Source organism: Malaclemys terrapin, chromosome 8 (genome assembly GCF_027887155.1).
Source record: "Malaclemys terrapin pileata isolate rMalTer1 chromosome 8, rMalTer1.hap1, whole genome shotgun sequence".
In the NCBI taxonomy this organism is placed as follows: domain Eukaryota; kingdom Metazoa; phylum Chordata; order Testudines; family Emydidae; genus Malaclemys; species Malaclemys terrapin.
The window spans coordinates 97,845,895-97,869,281 of NC_071512.1; the positions used below are offsets into that span (position 1 = coordinate 97,845,895).

Consider the following 23,387-nt stretch of genomic DNA (forward strand, 5'->3'; position numbering starts at 1 on the left):
CTGTCCCAGCTGGGAGTGGTCAGCCGGCTGCTGAGGGCTTCCCGAGACCCCTCCTTCCTATGCCTAGGGGAAGGGTGGGGAGAAGCCCAGCAAATACCGAGGGCGCCGTGACCCCCCCGGCCAGCAGGGGATCCCCCCGGCGAAGCCCGCCGGCCAGCAGAGGATCCTCCCGGCGACGTTCGGCATCCGGGGAGCGGAATTGGCTGGAATGGGAGAAAGAGCTAAAACTGAGGGAGCTGGAGGATCGTGAACAACAGAGACAGCATGAAGAGAGACAGCGTCAGCATGAACGGGAGGAGAAAGAGAGACAGCATCAGCGTGAACGGGAGGAGAAAGAGAGACAGCATCAGCGTGAAGAGAGACAGAGACAGCATGAACGGGAGGAGAAAGAGAGACAGAGACAGGAGAATGAGAGACAGCATCAGCGTGAACTGGAACTGGCGAGACTGAGGGGCAGCGAACCCCCGGCTGCGGTGAGTGAGGGAGGACCCAGGACTGCACGGAGCTTTGATAAGTGCATCATGGCCCCATACAAGGAGGGGGAGGACATGGATGACTTCCTGGAGGCCTTTGAGACGGCCTGCGAGCTGCACCGGGTTGATCCCGCGGACAGACTCCGGGTCCTTACCCCCTTACTGGACCCCAAATCCGTGGCATTGTACCGCCAACTGGGAGAGGCAGAGAAAGGGGACTACGAACTATTCAAAAGGGCCCTGCTACGAGAGTTTGGGCTGACTCCTGAGATGTACCGGGAAAGGTTCCGGAGTCAAGATAAAACCCCTGAGATCTCATATCTGCAACTAGCCGTCCGCATGGAAAGATATGCCAGCAAGTGGGCTGGTGGGGCCCAGACGAAGGAGGACCTGATTAAACTGCTGGTACTGGAGCAACTGTATGAGCGGTGCCCATCCGACCTGAGGCTGTGGTTGGTGGACAGAAAGCCAGAGAACCCGCGACACGCCGGGCAGCTGGCTGATGAGTTTGTAAAGAGCCGGTCAGGGGGTGGCAGGGAGGAGCCCCAAAGGAACAGGCCCGCCGCGATGCAGAGAGAGAGTCACCCTGGGACCTCCCAAAGGGGGAATATGGGGAATCCCCTCCCACGGGGAAGGCCCAGCATCAGGGACAACCGACCGGCTCGAGGGGACCCACGGGACCTGAGCTGCTATTACTGCGGCCGAAGAGGCCACGTTCGGGCCCAGTGCCCCAAGCTCAAGGACAGACTGAGCAGACCGAACCCGCACCGGGTTAACTTGGTAGAGGCCCAGACGGACGAGGGGCAGGCTTCCCATGCAAGAGGGGCTGGCAGCTTATCAACTGCTCAAGAGAGAGAAGGGCCCCCGGCCAGCTTCTCTGGGGGGCCAGATGCTCCGGATTCAAAGTTCTCCGTTTACAGGGTTGGTGCGGGGCTGTCCCTGCGGAGCGAGTGCCTTGTTCCCCTGGAGGTGGATGGGAAGAAAGTTTATGGATACTGGGACACGGGCGCAGAGGTGACACTGGCCCGACCCGAGGTGGTGGCCCCAGATCGGGTGGTGCCCAACACCTTCCTGACCCTGACCGGGGTGGGCGGGACCCCATTCAAGGTTCCCGTAGCGAGGGTACACCTGAAATGGGGGACCAAGGAGGGCCCCAAGGACGTGGGAGTGCACCACCATTTGCCCACTGAGGTGTTGATGGGGGGGGACCTAGAGGACTGGCCAAGCAGCCCCCAGACCGCTTTAGTCGTGACCCGTAGCCAGAGCCGGCGAGGGGCACTACGCCCGGACCTTGGGAAGGATATCCCACCGGAGGCACCGAACCCTTCCCGGGTGGGAAGGGAAACCCCAAGGACAGGCCGCGGGGTGGCTGGGGCTTCCGACCCAGCCGACGAGAGGGAGCAGGTCCCCATCCCTTCCCCAGCCGCCGAGTTCCAGGCCGAGTTGCAGAAGGACCCCTCCCTGCGGAAGCTAAGGGGCCTGGCTGACCTCAGTGTGGTACAGACCATGAGGAGAGGATGCAAGGAGAGGTTCCTGTGGGAGAAGGGGTTCCTGTACCGAGAGTGGGCTCCCCCGGGGGAAGTGGAGTCGTGGGGGATCAGGAGGCAGCTGGTGGTTCCCCAGAAGTTTCGCCACAAGCTACTGTACCTGGCCCATGACATCCCTCTCGCAGGGCACCAGGGGATCCGGCGCACCAGGCAGAGGCTGCTACAGAACTTTTACTGGCCCGGGGTCTTCACCAACGTCCGGCAGTACTGCCGATCCTGTGACCCCTGCCAGAGGGTGGGGAAGGCCCGGGACAAGGGGAAAGCAGCATTGAGACCTTTGCCCATCATAGAGGAGCCTTTCCAGAAGGTGGCCATGGACATAGTGGGACCTCTCAGCAAGGCGACCCGGTCTGGGAAGAAATACATCCTGGTGGTGGTCGATTTCGCCACCCGCTACCCCGAGGCAGTGCCCTTATCGTCCATTGAAGCAGACACTGTGGCGGATGCGCTGCTGACCATTTTCAGCCGAGTGGGGTTCCCCAAGGAAGTCTTGACGGACCAAGGGTCCAACTTCATGTCGGCCCTACTCTGGTGCTTGTGGGAGAGATGTGGGGTCCGGCACACCTGGGCCTCAGCATATCACCCCCAATCCAACGGGCTGGTGGAGAGGTTCAATGGGACGCTAAAAATGATGCTGAAAACATTTATGAATCAGCACCCGCAGGACTGGGACAAGTACTTACCTCACCTGCTGTTTGCGTACAGGGAGGTACCCCAGGAGTCTACCGGGTTTTCGCCTTTCGAACTGCTATATGGAAGGCGGGTAAGGGGGCCCCTGGACCTGATGAGAGACGAATGGGAGGGGAAGGCCACTCCTGACGGAGAGTCGGTGGTGGAGTATGTCCTGACCTTCCGGGAACGACTTGCCGAGCTCATGGGCCTGGCCAGGGAGAATCTGGCCAGGGCCCAGAGGAAGCAGAAGGTCTGGTATGACCGCACAGCACGGGCCCGCGCCTTCGCCACTGGGGATCAGGTGATGGTCCTCATCCCCGTGAGGAAAAACAAACTCCAGGCCGCCTGGGAAGGGCCCTTCAAGGTTGTCAAGCAACTAAACGAGGTAAACTATGTGGTGGAGCTGTCGAACCGGGCACACCACCACCGGGTGTACCATGTGAATATGATGAAGCCATATTATGACAGGGGGAATATGGTGTTGGCCGTGTGTGGACAGTGGGAGGGGCAGGGAGATGACCCTTTAGTAGATCTATTCCCTGGGACAAGAGTTGGCTTCCCCCTGGAAGCAATTCCTCTCTCTGATCGGCTAACCCCTGCCCAGCGAGCTGAGATCGGAGGGGTGCTGCATCTGTACCAGCAGCTGTTTTCCAACCAGCCTGGACGCACTAATCTGACTGTCCACCGGGTGCAGACAGGATCGCACCCGCCTATAAAATGCTCCCCTTCCGAGCCACAGGGAAAACTGCTCAGGACCTGGAAAGAGAGGTCAATGACATGCTGGCTTTGGGGGTGATCCAGCCGTCTTCCAGCCCTTGGGCCTCGCCGGTGGTGCTGGTCCCCAAAAAGGACGGGTCGATCCGGTTCTGTGTGGACTATCGGAAGCTCAATGCCATCACTGTGGCCGATGCCTACCCCATGCCCAGGCCGGACGAGCTCCTAGACAAGCTGGGAGGTGCTCGGTACCTTACCACCATGGATCTTACAAAGGGCTATTGGCAAGTGCCGCTGGATGCAGATGCCAGGCTGAAATCGGCCTTTGTCACCCCTCTGGGGCTCTATGAGTTCCTGACCCTGCCCTTCGGCCTCAAGGGAGCGCCGGCCACCTTCCAGCGCCTGGTGGATCAGCTACTGAGGGGGATGGAGAGTTTTGCCGTGGCGTATATCGATGACATCTGTGTCTTTAGCCAGACCTGGGAGGACCACATATCCCAGGTTAGACAAGTGCTGGACCGACTCCAGAAGGCTGGGCTGACCGTAAAACCGGAGAAGTGCAAGGTGGGGATGGCTGAGGTATCCTACCTAGGCCACCGGGTGGGAAGCGGCTGCCTAAAGCCGGAACCAGCCAAAGTGGAGGTGATCAGAGACTGGCCCGCTCCTCAAACCAAAAAGCAGGTCCAAGCCTTTATTGGGATGGCAGGGTACTATCGGAGGTTCGTGCCCCACTTTAGCGCCATAGCCGCCCCCATCACTGAGCTGTGCAAGAAGGGGAAGCCAGACAAAGTGGTCTGGACCGAGGAGTGCCAGGAGGCTCTCCGGGCGCTGAAGGAGGCTCTGGTCAGTGGCCCAGTTCTGGCAAACCCAGACTTTGACAAGCCCTTTATGGTGTTCACCGACGCCTCAGACACAGGACTGGGGGCGGTGTTAATGCAGGAGGATGAAAAGGGGGAGAGACACCCCATCGTGTACCTGAGCAAGAAGTTGCTACCCCGGGAGCAGAACTACGCGGCCATCGAGAAGGAATGCCTGGCCATGGTGTGGGCCCTCAAGAAACTAGAGCCATATCTCTTTGGGCGTCACTTCACCGTGCACACCGACCACTCTCCCCTGACCTGGCTGCACCAGATGAAAGGAGCCAACGCCAAGCTCCTGAGATGGAGCCTGCTCCTGCAGGATTATGACATGGACGTGGTCCATGTGAAGGGACGTGACAACCTGATAGCGGACGCGTTGTCCCGGAGAGGGAGCCCTGAACTTCCCCAGGTCACTGGTCAGAGTGACCCCGCTCAGTTCAGTCTCGAAGGGGGGAGAGATGTGACGGAGCAGGGAGCAGGGCAGATTTGACCTGGGAATGTTGCAGGGGGGTTGCAGTGGGGATGTGGGACTTCCCTTGAAGGAAGCTACCTGAGCTGTAACCTGAGCCAGGAACGGGGGTGGGGAGAATTAACACCTTCTGCCCGGGAGACTGAACAAAGGAGAGGAGCAGCGGGAGGGGCTGGGAGTTTAGTTTCGGTTGGGGCTGGGTGGTGCAACGCAGGGAACCCCAAGCTGGGGTCTAAGCTCCCTGAACCTCCCAGAGGGACCTAATTGAGGGGGTCCGGTCGTACCTACACGCTCTGCTTGAGACTGTGTTCCTGTCCTTAAATAAACCTTCTGCTTTACTGGCTGGCTGAGAGTCGCAGTGAATCTCGGGAAGAGGGGTGCAGGGCCCTAACTCCCCCACAATCCGCAACACTTGTGCCTGAAGAATCTGAGTCCATAGAGTTCAGCAAAATATACAGTCCCGCAGGAGATGCACAACCAAGGCAGCATGCAGTTGCCGAGACTTGGGCTGGGGGGGATACAGAGAGCTCAGCTCAGCTCCACATTCTTTCTTGTAGCTCCCAAATGACTGTCAAAAGCTGGCATTTAGAGCAGCGTTTCTCCAACTCAGAGACTGACTCAAGGGGTTGGATCTCTGCCAGGGAGGGCATGAGCAATGTCAGGGTGGTGGAGGACCTGGTAGGAGAGCCATTTGTGATCTTCGGACCAGTATAAAAAGTTGAAAGAGTCCCAAGTGGAAATAACCCAGCAAGAAAGAAAAAGCAACAGCAGCCCCTGCTCGTATATTTGAAAGAGACTAACAATCTGCACTGCCGTTTTCTTTGGAGGAGAGGGTAGAAGAGATTCCTTGCAATCCGTGTTATAAAGGTAACCTGTGAAAGATACATGAGCTCTGAGCCAAGCAGAGAGATCTGTAGCAAGTGTTTCCGCTAACCAGGTACCCAGCATGCTTGGTTAAAAAGGAATAAGGAATCTAAAAACCACACCACATATGAGAAAACTGGACCAAGCTCGGATCTTTATGTTCCATGTAATAGCGGGGCTTTCAGCGCAGAGGTCCCAGAATGATGCATCCCAGGATATCCACAGCAAACTTTGGACCACATCCAACCCCCTCTTCCTGACTCCACATACCAAAACACTTTTGGCATTAAGATTTGAGCTGCTGTTGTAACACACAAATGACTTGTGCTAGGTGTTCTGCAGACATGAAGGTATACAGTCCCTCCCCAACAAAGCTATTAACTACATGTGACTAGTCTCAAATTCAAGCCATCTCACTCTTGCAAAGTATACCAAGTGACATCTCTGGTTTAAAATGAATCTGTGGCAAGTTCCCCGCTCCAGATTTTTTTTTGGGCGGGGGGGGGGGAGGAGAGGAGGGTTTAGTGCTTCTTTCTGGCCTTGATTTAGTTTTCTTTCAAGCAGCTTCTTCATTGAAGGGATCTGAACTGCTTGTCCCACAATAGCTACTTTGCTTTGGAGGAAAGGGCCAAGATTTTCAGAAGCGGACTAGTGATTTTGGGTGCCCAACTTGAGACATTGGGGCCTGATTTTCAGAGCATAGGATGCTCAGCACCTTCTGGGGAAGAAAACCCCCCGACAAACCCCTCCCCCCCCCAAAAAAAATAACCCTAGGGTTGCCAAGAGACTAAAAAAATTAATCGCACTTAATCGCACCATTAAACAATAGAATACCATTTATTTAAATATTTTTGGATGTTTTCTATATTTCTGAATATATTGATTTCAATTACAACACAGAATACAAAGTGTACAGTGCTCACTTTATTTTTGATTACAAATATTTGCACCATTAAAAAACGCTAAAGAAATTGTATTTTTTCCATTCACCTAATACAAGTACTATAGTTCAATCTCTATCGTGAAAGTGCAACTTACAAAAGTAGAATTATGTTTAAAAAAACTGCATTCAAAAATAAAATTATGTAAAACTTTAGAGTCTGCAAGTCCACTCAGGCCTACTTCTTGTTCAGCCAATCACTCAGGCAAACAAGTTTATTTATATCTATGGGAGAGAATGCTGCCCGCTCCTTGTTTACAATGTCATCTAAAAGTGAGAACAGGCATTCACATGGCATGGTTGTAGCCAGCGTTGGAAGCAGGGCCGGCTCTAGCTTTTTTGCTGCCCCAAGCAGCAAAAAAAAGCGCCGCCCCCCGAGCCCCCCCACAGAGCGCCGCCACCCCCCCAGCCGAGAGCCATGCCATGCTGCCCTCCTGCTGAGCGCCGCTGGAAACACCCCGCCAAGCGCCGGAGCCCGCCCCCGCCCCGCGCCGAGCGCTGCCGGAACCCACCCCCCCCGAGCACCGAGCCCCGCGCTGCCCCTCCCCACCGAGCGCCGCCGGAGCCCGCCCCCGCCAAGCACCGCCTGAGCCCCCCCCCAGAGCGCCGCCCCCCCACCAAGCGCCACGCTACTGGAGCGCCCCCCGCCTGCGGAATGCCACGCCGCGCTGCGCTCCCCCCGCCGCCCCTTACCAGGTGCCGCCCCAAGCATGTGCTTGGGTGCCTGGAGCCAGCCCTGGTTGGAAGATATTTACATTCCAGATGCGCTAAAGATTCATATGTCCCTTCATGCTTCACCCACTATTCCAGGGGACATGCGTCCATGCTGATGACAGGTTCTGCTCGATAACAATCCAAAGCAGTACAGCCCGATGCATGTTCGCTTTCACCATCTGAGTCAGATGTCACCAGCAGAAGGTTGATTTTCTTTTTTGGTGGTTCAGGTTCTGTAGTTTCCACATCGGAGTGTTACTCTTTTAAGACTTCTCAAAACATGCTCTATACCTCATCGCTCTCAGATTTTGGAAGGCACTTCAGATTCTTAAGCCTTGGGTTGAGTGATGTACTATCTTTAGAAATCTCACACTCGTACCGTCTTTGTGTTTTGTCAAATCTGCCGTGAAAGTGTCCTTAAAATGAACAAATATGTGCTGGGTCATCACCCAAGACTGCTACTGAAATATATGGCAGAATGCAGGTAAAACAGAGCAGGAGACGTATAGTTCTCCCCCAGAGAGTTCAGTCACAAATTTAACTAACTCATTTTTTTAAACAAGCATCATCAGCACGGAAGCATGTCCTCTGGAATGGTGGCCGAAGCATGATGGAGCTTACAAATGTTTAGCATATCTGGCAGGCAAATACCTTACAATGCCGGCTACAAAAAAGTGCCATTCAAATGCCTGTTCTCACTTTCTGGTGACATTGTAAAGAAGAAGAGAGCAGCATTATCTCCCATAAAGGTAAACAAACTTGTTTGTCTTAGCATTTGGCTGAACAAGAAGTAGGACTGAGTGGACTTGTAGGCTGAGAAGTTTTACATTACTTTGTTTTTGAGTGCAGTTATGTAACAACAACAAAAATCTACATTTGTAAGTTGCACTTTCATGACAAAGAGATTGCACTACAGTACTTGTATGAGGTGAATAGAAAAATACTATTTCTTTTGTTTACCATTTTACAGTGCAAATATTTGTAATCAAAATAATATACCCTTGGATTTCAATTAAAACACAGAATATAATCTATATGAAAATGTAGGAAAACATCTAAAATATTTAATACATTTCCATTGGTATTCTATTGTTTAGCCGTGCGATTAAAACTGCAATTAATTTCTTTGAGTTAATCACGTGAGTTAACTGCAATTAATGGACAGCCCTTAAAAAACAAACACAAAACACCTTTAAAAGGGGAACTCCAAAACCACTAGCGTCTTCTGAAAGCCTCGGCTGGCATGCTATGAAAGCACTCAGGTAAATCCTGAAAAGCAAGTAGAGACCAAAATGAACCAGGCAATTTGGAGAGGGGTAAAGGCACTTCCAAGTTACCCACTCAAAGATGTTTTAAAAAGAAAAAGAACTGGAGGCTTAAGGAAGCCCTGCAGAAAATGCACCTTTCCCTGCCGGAGAATGAATTCTAACCAAGGTTTTGATCAGTTTTCAGAAGACAGGCTTTTGTTTACTTGCCCTTCAGGAAGGGAACGATAATGACACTAATAAACGACTATTCAATCTGAACAATAAGAGCAAGAAAAGTGACAAGCAGTTAACTAGACAGGCGCTATAATTAAGACCATGCCAAGGGGCTGACTTTCCCCCAACCCTCAGGAAAGGAGGAATCAGGAGCTACAGCAAAATGTCTAAGTACTGGAAATTAGGCTTTAAAATAAAGTATACTTTTTAACATAATGAAGACAGAAACTTGACATCCCTCAGTTGTCATATTAAATTGGCCTCGTTCACATTTATTTAGCCACACAGAAAGGAATTAAGGAATAGGCGCGCTTATTGCTCCAGTCTCCAACAAGGCATTTGTTAAAAGGTTTAATCTTTTAAAGAGACATACCACACAGGATCTCTGCCTTTATCAGTTCCATGCTCCCAAAATTAATGGATCCCGCTGGAGGATGGGATCCTGCACTACCTAGGGGTAGGGTGATGGACAGGGTGATCAGAAGAGGTAGAAGTTTCCAACAAAGCACACACTCAGACAGATAGTTCAGTAGCAGTCATTTTATAAAAAGAGGTAGGGGTGGAGTGTGAGTGTGAGAAACAGAGGGAAGAACTAGATAAGCTAATGGAGCTTCATTGTCCCCCACCCACCATCTCTAAGTTCTAGCCCGTGCTGGTTCAGGCCAGCAATCCTGAGCATGTGCAAGATTGATTTAATATTCACCATACACACTGAGGAGTCGCTGCACAGCGTGCGCCTGCAGGGATTGTTGTTATTTTATAAATAGGCCTTGGGTAACATGCAGCGCCCTGGACTCTGGGTCGGCCGAAGCAGCATGCTCAGTCTTGGAAAAGGGCAGGAGAGAAAAAGCACGGACGCTAGCTGTGCTAAAGGCACCGGTATCAAGGCCATCTCCTCCGGTCCCTGGAGCACCAACCTCCAGGGTGCAAACATGAGTCATGCAGTGAGCGGTGGTGCCCCAATGGATGGGGGGAGGAGAGGCTTTCCCTCTGCTTCCCCCAAGAAACAGTGGGTTTAGTACCCAGGCCCCACAGATCTCAGGTATCTACCAGCATGGCTCCACACCGCCCTTGTGGGCAGAGGAGCCCAGAGCTTCCATTTTACAGGGTCTCCCATCGCAAAGGCGGCCTATAGTCATGAGTTAACACAATCTAAGGCGCTATTAATTCCTGAGCAGACTCCCCACAGGGCTGAGGACAGTGGGTAACATTTCATAAGCACTTAAGTCACATCAGAGCCCAAGTCCCACTGGGACTTCGTGAGGAGAAGTGACAGGGTCCTAAGTTAACACAATAGGTGGCCTCCTCACTCCATTTCAGGCACTTGGCTGCACCACCTCTGAGACAGGTCAGCCAAGAAACACCTGAGCAGAAACAACCCAGGGCTACCACCATGGAGAGACCGGAAGGTGACAAGAGTGCACTCAACTTCACCCTTTGCTGACTTACAAATGGCTCTACTGGGTCAGACTAATGGCCCATCTAGCTTAGTATCCGGTCTTCCGACAGTGACCAATGCTTCAGAGGGAATAAACAGAACAGGACAATTATCAAGTGATCCATCGCCCGTCATCTAGTCCCAGCTTCTGACAATCCGAGGTTTAGGGACACCCAGAACATGGGGTTGGATCCCTGACCATCAGGGTTAATAGCCATTGATGGGCCTATCCTCCCTGAACTCATCTAATTCTTTTTTTAAACTCCTTTATAGTTGTGGCCTTCGCAATGAGTTCCATGGGTTGACGGTGCATTGTGTGAAGAAGTCCTTCCTTTTGTTTGCTTTAAACCTGCTGCCTGCTAATTCCACTGGGTGACCCCTAGTTCTTGTGTTATGTGAAGGGGTAAATAACACTTCCTTAGTCACTTTCTCCACACCAGTCATGATTCTATAGATCTGTCAGACCCCCTCCCCCTGAAGCATCTCCTTTCTAAGCAGAAAAGTCCCAGGCTTTTAATCCCCCCCCCCCCATCTGAAAGCTGTTCCATTCCCCTAATCGTTGTTGCCCTTCTCTGTACTTTTCCCAGTTCTAATATATTTTTTGAAATGGGGCAACCAGAACTGCCTACAGTATTCAGCCCTATAATAGCATTGGCACCAGCTTTCACAAAGCCCCTGCCAAGTCCCAACCACAAGTAAACTCCCCTAGTGGCAGTCAGCCACAGCGGGTTGGAAGAGAGGCAAAACCAGGGGGTGCTAAACCCATAGGCAGGACAGTGTTGCCCTTGCCAGGAACAGCTGCCATAGGCTATTGCTCCACTTCCTCCTCTCAAAGCTCCGGGGCTGTCAGGTTTTGGCACCAGCTGCGAAGCCACTAAATGGAAACAGCAGTTTCAGCTCATGGAACATCAGTAATTCCCAGGCCTGGTGTTCGTGCGACTGGCTGAGCAGCCCCCTTTGTGTACAGCACTAAGCCAGGCTGCTCCGAGCGCAGCGCACAGACAAATCCAAGTTGCACCCATTGAGATCTTCAAGGGTTTCCTACTGAACATGCCTCATTAAAGCCGCAGGTCTTCCAGCAGCTCTGCGCGTTGCTGTTTAAGAACCTCTCCTTACAGGGGCTTGTAATTCAGTCTGGGGAGCTTGCTTGGAGCTCACACACACACAAGAGACCAGTGTTCAGAGTTAAATCTCTTTAGAAAGGATGTTCTGTTTTCCGCTATTCTAGACAGAGACTCTGGATTGAATCCAGAGGGGGTGTATAATGCGGTGCAAGTTACACATTACTGAGTCTAAAAGAACCTGCGGCTTTCGTCCTGAGGAACCAGAAAAGAGGGGTGTAGCAGGAAAACATTGTCTCATGCTCTGCTGCTGCTGAGGTAGCTTCCCCGTCACCCAACACTTTAATACAAGTTGGTATAACTTGCATACTGACAAAGGCATAAATAGGTCTAAGGGAACAGAACGGATCAGGAGTGATGCACAGGGTCACAACGCCACTCAAATCTGACCCCGTCACCCTTCCGTCGTAGCGAGCAGCAACCCAAGCGGCGGCAGGATGAAGAGCTCGTGCCAGCAGATCCACAGCATTGAGTGGGCTGTATGGCTGTTATTCACACTAGAAAACAGGAGCCCAGTGCTGGGTCAATAATACAAACAAATCATGTCCTAGGGTGATGGAGGAGATGAAGGACCCACCACTGAAGTCCTCACAGAGTCTCAATCAAATTACTTCCCCAGCCGTTGCAAACATTCTTAGTTGTAGCAACACTCCAGCAGGCACTGAGCAGATGGAGATATTTGAGAAGGACTTATTGCCCAGTTATTCCAGTATTAAGTGTGGGAAGGGAAACTGAGGGAGCAGGAGGTTCCACATTAAAGGAGAAAAAAAAATTTGAAAAGGCAGTCATGGCTTAGGAGTTTTCTGGTCAGTGGCAACCACAACATCCAAACAGGAGAACTGCACTATGCTATTATCATCTCAACAGCTGGGCTGCACTCAGCTTTGACAGAATATTCCAGGGTGTCAAGAACTGCAAGGAAAGTGCCTAGGTTATGCACATTAATTTCCACTCTGGAGACCCGGAAATATTAACAAGATGGAAGGGTATTTTTAGAATATTCGGCTATTGAAACTAAGCAAGGAAGTGTCTGTCCTCATTAAAATCTTCACTCTCACTCAACTGTCAAATTTTTAAAGCTGTTGACTGATGCAGCCTTTCGCGGTCACCATGGCAACAAGATACATTACCTAGGCGATGATGCTCTTATGCTGTCACCCCTTGAGTGACCCAGTTCTACAAAAAAAGAAAGTTTGCATAAAAAAAAAAAAAAACCTTCAAGTGGAATTTTTTCTTGGCTCGTGCCATGTTCATTTTCTGTGCTGCTGACGGCGTAATGAGAGTCTACATGCCTCCAACGTGCCAGCAAGATCAAAACCAGGAGAGCTGGTGGGAGAGAGAGAGAAGATTCCAGAATATCTCCACAAATAAGGATCACACTGGATTAAGTGCAATTTGGAGGTGGTGACAACTCATTTGTGACTAAGTCGAGAGCTGGCTACCTGGAAAGCTATTTTCCAATCCGCCGTTTTATCACACGTGATCCATCGCCTGAAAATTCACAACATAAGTTCGCTAGTTAGTTTCCTGCTGGAAAAAATGTGTTGCCCAGTCAGGAAGCAGAAACAATACCACATGACCAATCACAATCCCAACCGAGATGAGACTGCTGTTTGTTTTGAAAACCTACCGACTGAGCAGGGAGTGGAGTGGGAGCTCCTGTTAGCAGAGAAGGACAGGGACTACCGCTCCATCACCCTGCTCCTCCTTTAACCCTGCGTGGTGCAGGAGAAAACATTGTTTAACCCTTGTTATATAGAGAGCTTTGAGAACTGTGCGGACGGCATGTCAGTGGTGACTGTACCTTTAAGATCTGGATCATTCTTGGTTGGATGTATAATCCACACAAGGAGAATGTGGGTCTTTGTTCTCCTCTTGTGGCTGGCCCACCAAAAAGGATCATGAGCTGGTACTGTTTGTTGCTCTGAGGCAGAGTCACAGTTAGGTGAAGTGCTAGGAGCTTGTGCTTTTAGCACTGGGAGGACTGGGCTCAAGGTCACCCCAAAGGGGGTCAGTTACAGGTATTTCACACTGAGTTACTTGGAGACTGAGCTAGGAACAGAGTGGGTCAGACGTGACTTGTGAACAAAGCACATCTCAGTGCTGACCATTCACTTCCGTTGCTCGTCTCCAAGTAGTCATAGCAGCTGGACTGAAAAAGGCATGATTCGGCTCACTGGAATCTGGAAACAACACGCCTCTCCCCCTCTCGTACACCCTTCATGGCTTTCTCCCAGAGCCAGCTCCTCTCTCTCTTCTCACCCCCACCCCCCCATGTTCACAAGCCCCACTCCATCTTTTAATCTCACTGCTCTAAATCCTAATTTCTCTTACTCTAGCTCATCTCATTTCGCTCTTCTCTCATCCATTGGCTATTTGGTGACCCTTATATGAGAGGAGTTTGGTAGGTCTCACCACAAACCGATCACCCCGCCTTGCACTAACCGAGAAAGACTGCATGGGCCAAAGAGACTGAACTGCCACCCTACCCAGAAGGGAAGTCCGTCCCCTCCTTCAGTCCAAATGCCCTTCCTCCCCTCCCACCACCCCCGACCCCATCATGTCCTGCCTTTCATGGCTCCCTGTACCACCACTGTGAGCAGACTGAAAATCTGCTGGGGCAGCGGGAGAGAAGCTACACAGGACTCTGGGGCGCTGAGCAGCCTGCAGAAGACACACCGTCATCCTGAGTGCCGCTCAGATGATGTCACTTGCGAGGCAGGACAGGAGGAAGGGCAAAACTTAGGGTTGCCAACGTTGGTTGGATGAATTCCTGGAGATTTCATCACATGACAATCATTAGTTCAGGAATTAAAGATTAATCTTTAATTCCTGGAGACTCCAGGACAACCCTGGAGAATTGGCAACCCTAGGCAAAAGCAGCGGACTACAGGAGGCCCCCCTCCTTTGATAGAATACATCCAGAGACAGGCTGGCCTCATTTCCCAGCTTCCTTTCTGAAAGACATTCCGTCTCTTTACCTTAGCCCAACCCCCACGCCAATGCTCCCCACCGGGGCTCTCTCCTATCACTCAGGAGGACTCCCTTCCAGCTGCTCGTCCAGCCTTGCCGGGGCAAGCCAGAAAGAAAAGTCAAATTCTTTCCTACCACACCCTGGGATTTTCTTTGAAGTCTCCCATCCAAGTCCTGAGCAGGTCCAGTCCTGCCTAGTTTAAGGAGTTCTAAGCAGATTGCAACACGATCGCGGGCATGCAGATCCATTCCGGAGTGAGGCCACACCCACATACCAGACCCTAAGAAGGAACTATCTTCAGACTGCCAAGTGCTCAATATAAAAGTGGCCGGGCTTCTATGAACTGCATGTTTCCAGGCTGGTCTCTTATTGCCACAGGATTGCCCCTTCTTGGCTCCTTTCTACGCAGCCTAGTTCAAGGTAATGGCACTCAGGGGAGACCGGTGCAGAGACAGAGCGGAGATTGAGAAACAGGGTGTGATGAGCATGGGGGGGCTAGGCGGGGACTGTTGATCTGTACCTCGAGGTGAGGTTTATGCAGAGGCTTTTGGAGACGGTGGAATGTCAGAGCAGTGCAGACAGACCCAGCAGACTCCCTCCCAGGTAGGGTGACCAGACAGCAAGTGTGAAAAATTGGGACAGGGGGTGGGTGGGAGGTAATAGGAGCCTATATAAGAAAAAGCCCCAAATATCAGACTGTCCCTATAAAATCAGGACATGTGGTCACCCTATTCCCAGGCAGGAGAGCAGTGACTGCAAGCCAGTAAAGTTGAATGGGTCTAAACTGGCAAACAGCAAAGCATCATGGGGGCACTCTCTTAGGGCTTGTCTACCTGGGGAAGTTCACCAGCAATACTAGGTGATGGAATTTTAATGCTATATGTTAGTTATCCTGGTGTAACTCCCCGGGTAGACATCTGAAATAAGAGGCCTTTTTGGTTTGTTATTTATCTGTGTTATCACTGCCCCGAGGAGCCCAGCCATGGACCAGGACCCATTGTGCTAGGCGCCGTACAAACAGAAGAGACGTGTACAATCAGAGTGTAAGACAAGAGAAACAGATGGACACAGTCAGACAGGGGAGTCCAGGGAGTCAGCATGACAGGCGAGGTCTCAGCACACCAGCAGCCTAACTTGTCAATTTTTTTTTTTTTGGCATGGCAAAAGACTAAAAAGACTTCACACCTAAGCCCTGTAACAAAAGCCAGGGAATACCAGGGTAATTGGCCTCAGGCACACACTGAGGGGGCAGGACTTTGAGAAAAGGGAATTTCCTTACTGAGGGGCGCAGGGGATAGGAAGACAGGTAGGAAGACAGAGACCTCACTGGCAAACGAACAAAAAATGTGCTCTTACAATTGAGTTAACACCATTTTTTCCTGCAGCAAAGACAAGGCTGGATTCCAAGAGCACGTTGGCCTCCTAAAAGAACTTAAGTTGGGTCTTTTCTTTTCCTGCAACTGCAGAAGGAAGCCCATCTAACTAAGGCCTGGGCTACATTTCAAAGTCAGATCAACTAGCTACATTGCTCAGGGCAGTGAAAATTGTGCCATCGTTAAGGCGACCTAAGCCAAGCCACACTGTGCTGCAAGTAGATGGAAGAATTCTTCTGTCAATCAATCAAGCTACTGCTTCTCAAAGGAAGTGGATTAACTACATCAATGGAAAAAACGCCTTCTGTCAATGTAGGAAGTGTCTCCACTATTGGGCTACATCGGCACAGCTGCAGTTGCGTAGCTGTACTGTAGACATACCCATAGTGCAGGGGTGGGCAAACTTTTTGGCCTGAGGGCCGCATCAGGTTTAATAAATTGTATGGAGGGCCAGTTAGGGGAGGGGGTCGTCCCCCCCCGCCCCGGGACTCCTGCCCCATCCAACCCCCCCCATTCCCTGACGGCCCCTCTGGGACCCCCGCCCCATCCACACACCCCCGCTCCCTGTCCCATGACTGCCCCCAGACTCCAGCCACCCCATTGAACCCCCCCTTCCTGGCTTCCCCCCGGGACCCCTGCCCCATTCAACCCCCTATTCCCCACCCCCAACCCCTATCCACACCCCTGCCCACCACCCCGAACTCCCCTGCCCTCTATCCAACGCCCCTGCTCCCTGCCCCCTTACTGTGCTGCCTGGAGCGCCGGTGGCTGGCGGCGCTACAGCTACCGCCCGGCTGGAGCTGGGCCACGCTGCTGCCACCACCCCACAGCACAGAGCCCCGGGTCAGGCCGGGCTCTGCAGCTGCGCTGCCTCAGGCGCTCACAGCCCCACCGCCCAGAGCATTGCACCAGCAGCGGAGCGATTTAACTGAGGCTGGGGGGGGGGGGGGGGGGAGAGAAGAGACAGCAAGGGTGGGGCCGGGGACAAGCCTCCAGGCCAGGAGCTCGGGGGCCGGGCAGGATGGTCGACCCGTAGTTTGCCCACCCCGCCATAGTGTGTAGTTAAGTGTAAGGTTAGTCTCCGCTAGCTATGCATGGCTGTTTGTTGTTTTCACAGCAGTTTCTCCAACGCTTTGTTCCATTTACAAATAAACCTGCTTGTTTTTAAGAAGTGGTTGGTTGCTATCTCATGGTCACAGGCTCCTGAAGGGAAGAGGGACAGACAGTACTGCACAGGCCTGAGTGGATAAGTGGCTAGCACAGGCAGGATGCTGGATCCAGATCCTGGTCTAGGAGTGGGAGAAGTGCAAAATCTCACTCCCAAGACAGGTAAAGGCAAGAGGGCTGACAGCTGGGGGGGGTGCATGAAGAGAGGCCAGAGATGCAACCAGCTCCATAATCCTGACACAGGTTTTGCACCAATATAGCCAAGCACCTTCCACTCCCAGCTAGGTCACTTTGCTTTTTCATGTAGATGACCAATGACACATCAGCACATGGCATCCTTTCTGCTCCCTGTTTAAATGACTGAAACTTGAGTGGGGGGGGGGGGGCAATAAATGGAAGGCAGTGTGACCTAGTGAACAGGGCACTGGACTGGAATTCAGAAGACTTAGGTTCTATCCCCAGTTCTACCACTGGGTGACCTTGGGCAAAAAATCACTTCACATCATACCTCAGTTTGCCCATCTGTAAGATGGGGATAATGATACGGACTTCCTTTGTAAAGCACTTTAAGACCTATAGAAGAAGGAGAGCTAGGTATTTGTAATTAAACAACAAACTGTGGATGCTCTCGTCCACACACAAATGCCTTGATCACAAAGGCCAGGCAAATAAAATGGAGGGGGAGGGAGGAAATATGTAGATGGCTGAACTGCCATTTAGAATCTTAGTGAACGCTGTTCTTGCCATCTCCAAACAGCTGGAAATTAGAAGTGGAAGAGACGTTCATGATCATCTCATCTGTCAACTAGGCACTGGCGGGAAGATGTCAGGTGAATAAGATCTCACGTGCTCTGTGCAGCAGTTTTAGACGACACAAGCACCGCACCACTTCCTTTGGGAGACCATCCCACCATCTTACAGAATGCAGGCCTCTGACCTGATATTTAACCTGCATTTTCCTTTGTTCAGCTTCATCCTGTTACTCCTCATTGGACCCCCAGCTCCTGGGGATATTTAAAAATGTGGGGGGGGGGGGGAACAATGAGCAGTGACAATGTAGATCTCATGGGGGATTATTGGTCTGTAATTAAGCAATATCCATAGTAACAAGCAAATCTGCATGTGTTAAAAAATTAACTTGACCTAGTTTGAGAAATTCTAGCGTCTCAACAATGCATCATGTTTCCCCAGAAATTCACCAGTGCCAACAAAGGGCCCTGTTCTGAGGAGAAGGAGCTTTAAATAAATTCGCTGCGGCAAAGGAGGAGGGTCAGAAAGAAGGGGGGGGGGGAGGAGAAGAGGGGGAAGGATGGTGGTTCAGTGAGTCAAGTAACCTAATGATTCCTGACATTTTACACATCACATCACAAGGCTCCTCAGCGGAGAGAGAAACAGAACAGCCAGTTTTGCTGCCAGAACAAAAAAGGTACACTCACCGTTTGGTCACCAAGCCTTGCTCCGGAGCAGATGAAGTTTAAAGATGTTGTGAAAGTTTAAAGACTGTCACCACGAGAAACAGGAAAAACGCAGAATATCCAGCAGACGTAGCAACTGAGGTCAGGAGATATATGGATACACTCAGCAGTTCAGAGAGGTTTTTCCCTTCCCCTCCCTTTCTAGAGAGGCCATCATTGTAATATTTGGCCCTATTTATGGGTTTTACACGGCTGCAGTTTACCATAGTATCTGAGCTCCTGCCATGTAAAAAAAAAAAAATCATGAGCGGCAGCGAAGTCCGTAATGGACTGGATTGTCTGAGACCCTAATATTTGTATTTTATTGGTACCTGGTATTTTATTATTGTTAAACATGTATATTGCAGTAGCCTCCGATGGCAACACGCAGGCTGCCCCCCTCCCCATGCAACATACGAACACATCACAAGAGCCCCATAGTCCCTGCCATCCCCCCCCTTTTTTTTTCCTAACTGAATCTTTGAATGCTGCGTTTTGACGTTGTTTTGTTGAACTAGTGCAGCTGCCTGGCCAAGAAATAGGCATTAGAAGTTAGGGCTCCTAATTGACTTGCTCCTTGCAAAAATTTAATGAAATAAAGCACTAGCAAATAAACGTTTTTCAAACGTACAGTTACCTGCCATGAAACCACTCTCACACTTCCAAGAGCAGAGCAAGTTCAAGCCCTTACAGGTCATTTCAGGGCTGTAATTTGTGCTGACCTTCGGAGGTCAGTCCTGGGCATCAGGCAGTGCTGCTGATCTTCAAAGAACCCGAGCAATCCATTTACACTGGGTTGGATCAGGTTTCACATCCAAGGATGACTCAGCAAGCGAGAGGGATAGAATTTGTTTGTTAAATTAAAAGCTAATACCATGGCTCCCCCTGATTTTGGTAGACCTGGCAAGGGACCCCATGAGCAGGGCCGGCTCTGGCTTTTTGGCCGCCCCAAGCAAAAACATAGGGCGGCCAGAACGGGAAAGCAAAAAAAACCCTGGCCGGAGTGCGGGTGCAGGGGGACCAGCTAGCGGTGGGGAGGGAGCGGGTGGGGGAGAGAGAGAAGGGGGGCGGCCAGGGCTACAGCAGGACGCTGCCACGCAGCCCGCCGCGCCTCACCACCTGCCGAGAGGGCTCCGCTCCCGTCAGTGGGGAGGGAAGGACGAGGACTGCCCTGCCGGGCTTGCCGCAGGGCGCTCCCGTCCTCCGTGCCGCCGCCCCCTACAGGGCGGCTGGAGCAGAACAAAAAAAAAAAGCGGCCGTGCCACCCTAGGATTGGGCCGAATGCCGCCTCGTTCAATCTGCCACTCCAAGCACCAGCTTGCTCGGCTGGTGCCTGGAGCACTAGGTTAGGGAAGCAAAGCCTACTACACTCCCTCCTGAAGGCTGAGACGAGGAACATCTGCCTGAAGGTAGCGAGTCTGGTAGTTAGCGGCTAGACTGCCCCACCTAAGGGCAAAAGCAGGGACATCTTGCAAAGATTCATCAGCCTTTGGAGAACCTCCCACCCATCACAAGGATAACCCCTGCAGATGGGTGCCAACGAAAGATACCATTGTAGGGCACTATCAGAAGGTAACCCTCTGTCTTTCATTTGGTAGAGAATGACCTCTCTCTTCCCGCTCCATGCCGAGTATATTAGCTCAGACAAACATCGGATTCTTTTCAGAATCTGTTGTGGCTTAACCTACACGCCCATGGGAACTGGTTCCCTTAGGGCCTGTTAGGCATCAGGACTTGTTTACGGTTTTCAAAAAGGTCTTGCCAGCTTGGAAGAAAGAAATCAGTGTGCAAATCCAATGCCTTCCAAGACCTTCCCGCACACTGCTGCCTGCCTGAATGCATTGCTTTCACTACACTCCAACGCTCGGCCCGTGAAATGACATAGGGCATTGTTCGGAGGCATAAGCCTGCTAAGGCACCACACACTGACCCCATGCAATTCGCAGCGTAGGAGCCACTAAGAGAGACAAGCTGAGTCACAGAGCAAGGACACAAACCAGAAAAATGAATGGACTAGAACTGAGTCCAATTTGGCTCCGGACAAGCTGGATTTTGAGTGTTCTCTGGCAGCGCGTACGATGCTTAACTAGGATTTTGTTGAGCATTGGAGTCATGCGGTGTTCTAGGGAAGCAGGAGAAAGGTGGGGCCAAATCCAACCCTGGTGTAAGTGAATCAGCTTCATTTGTCAGCTGAATGGCTCATTGGAAACGGACGGCCCAAGCCACACGAGAAACCTTTACCGCTGACAAACATGGGTTTCTGGTCTGTCTCAGACCCCCTTTCTCCCAGCCTCATCTGGGTCAAATTCCCTTCCTCCTCTCTCCATCCTCAGGGACCCACTTAAATAACCCACCAAATAGCAAGAAAGAATAGGGCCAATAGCACAACAGGTAACCACCTTGCTTATTGCAAGCCTGTTGCGTACATGTGCAAGAGGTAACTCTTCCTCCTAGCATTGCGATTCCAAGAGTAATTTTGTTGGTTTCCAACGGACTATCGTTACTGCCCCTGTGCTCGTTAATTTCTTAAGATCACATCACCAAAGGATGCCCACAAAAGCTGAAATGAAAATCAGCTTGTCAAGTCACTTGAACACAAGTTGAGAAGCATCAGGATAATAAAAAAGAAGCACTTGCATGCTGGGGTTTGTGCAGAGATGGAAGGTTTCATTATATAGCTGTCCCACTGAGGACTCCAAAGTCCCCACTGATTACTTTGTGCAAAAATGGCCTTAACACAGCGGGCTCTGAATGCAAAGGTCAGAATACTATTATCACGTGTGTTATAGCAGCTTTCATCTAGAAGGATTCCAAAGCATTGTGGGAACCTGTTGGTAAACCTGACTGACAGGCAGGCATTGCTGGGGCAGAGCAAAGTATGGGTTTAAACCACACACAGGAACACTACACAACTGCTCAACAGCAGCAAGTTAATGCTTGACATTTGTGTAGCTTACGGTTTTAATTTGCACACGAAACCCAGAGTCTGTCATGCCTCTGCCATCCCCCTGGTCCTCCTTAAAAAAAAACCTGCTTCTTTCAAAAGGCCTATAAAATTCTAGTCTTTCCCCCAAAGGGAAATTTTAAAAAAACACCTGAAAGGGTTAAAGAACACACATGATGCCTGCTAGACAACTCCACTCAATCAGCCACTGCCTGTTGCCTGTTCTCCATCCCTCATCTCTATGGTGGGTGGTTTAATTAAAGCCCAGTCCTGCACCACTGTCAGGAGGCTCATGGCCTGAGACTGTAAGCTCCTCAGCACTGCAAGAACCTCGCACGCTAGTAGTGTACTGGCGTTTGATAATTAACGGGCTCCAGTAGCTTGTGAGGTTGAAACAAAAGGAGCAGATTTTCAAGAGCAGCTCTAGGCCAGATTTTTCGAGCACTTAGCTCCCACAGCTGGGCCAGATTTTCAGAACAGCTCAGCTCCCACTAAGGCACCCAAATAAAGGCTAGCCATTCACGCGTTTCCATAGGTGCGGAGTTCTTCTGAAAAAATACAGCCTCCATTTAATGAAAGGTTTAAGATTTCGTCCAGAATTTCACCCACTTAAGCTCTCTCATTTCTGCAATGCTAATAGCACAATTAGGAGTAATACACCCTGCTGGAATAGTTAGTTAGCTGCAAACATCTGGGTCTGGCATCTTCCTCCGGTGCCCATGCCGTAGATTAATGCTACCGAATTGTAAATCCTCATACCGCATCCACACAAGTGGCTTCCCCTGGCGATTTATGAAATTAACCAATATAGATCAGAAGCGTGCTGTCTGGGACGTGCGGCATGTATACAGGCTGCCAGGGTTTCGGGTTACATCTTCCTCCAGGGCACTGCACTGTGCCACACAACACACCCTAAACCCAGAGCTTTCTGCTCCACGCAAGGCAAGTTTAAAAAAGTTCATTAGTTTCACTAGAACTAAAAGCCACCCTAAGTTGCTGCCTCATCTAGGAAATGTTTGAAAGGTTTGGTCGCTTTCCTTCCCAAGGCAAACACCAGCCTCAGCCAAAAGAGAAATCTGTGTAAAGTTCTGCATGGAGGCAGCTGTGTCAGTGCAAAAAAGGATTTCGCACTGAACACGTGTACATCCCGCTGGCAGCGCGCTCTCAGCCGCCTCACCAAAACCAGGTGCGCCCCAAGATCAGCAGCTGCCCCCTTTAACAGGCTTCTCACTTCCCAGCAAAGCTGCCTCACAGTTTTAGGCTCCCAATCTCACCTTAGCCAGGAGCAGCTTCACATTTGCTGAACAGGCCAGAGAAACGTTCCTCTGCGACAGGCCAGAATTGTAACCACAGGATCAGGCAGTGACCTGCCGTGAAGGAGGAATACCAGACCACCTGCTTGTACTTTTCACCCCCATGCTCTCTCGCCCTCTTTTCCCTCTCCGGGCCTTTCAGGCAGAGCCCCTGCCAGAACTGTCCTTTGGATCAGAGGAAGCGGCACTCCCCTTAGTTCCTTAAAAACAGTCAGATGAAGTTTTCTTAAGGTGGCACTTACAAGTTCTCGCCTTCCAGATAGCTACTTTCCTTTGTTTACTGGCCAGTTCTTTGACTTGCTGTCTCTACTTTCCAGCTTAGCTGTTTGCTTCCCCTAGTCTTTTTCTTCTTAAAAAATTACACACACACACACACACACACACAATACCTATACACATATATATGTATATATACACATACACACTTCTATTGGACCTTCAGTCAGACACAATATTCATGAGAAACTGCCACAAATGTGATTAGGAACAAAACTACCAGTTTCAAAATTAAATCACCGAGTACAAGTAAAATTATAAAAGGAAATGGTTGTCAGACAAGGCTTCCACAGGTATGACACAGAAATACCCAGATCTAACACCTACATGTGTCATTTGACAGAAGTATTAAGAGAAAAGGTTGAGCAGACTTTCGGGAATTGATTTTCTTTTAATCTTTTTTCAGGAAGCAGCTAGTCTGTGAATCCTAATGTTTTTCCACCTGTTCCTCAGCTTTGGGTTTAAGACCTACTTACACACAGGTATGACAAGTTTGTAACACACTGTGCATTTTCAGTGGAGTTTTTATTCCATCTCCCACCTTGAATTAAAAAAAATAAATAAATAAATAAATCAGTGGGTTATTCCAAGTT

At 50.7% G+C, this 23,387-nt stretch overlaps 1 protein-coding gene across 2 annotated transcripts in view; it reads right to left on the reverse strand.

The window, feature by feature from the left end:
- The window catches only part of ACOT11 (acyl-CoA thioesterase 11), a 74,327-nt gene extending 51,631 nt beyond the window's left edge, over positions 1 to 22,696 (reverse strand). The window contains exons 1-2 of one of the 2 annotated variants that reach the window (XM_054037489.1): positions 22,480 to 22,696; positions 18,244 to 18,501 (exon numbers count right to left, since the gene is read on the reverse strand). The gene's annotated coding sequence lies outside the window, so the exon portion shown is untranslated. The remainder of the gene's footprint in view (positions 1 to 18,243; positions 18,502 to 22,479) is intronic. The other variant, XM_054037488.1, reaches the window with a different exon arrangement.
- Positions 22,697 to 23,387: the final 691 nt, after the last annotated feature.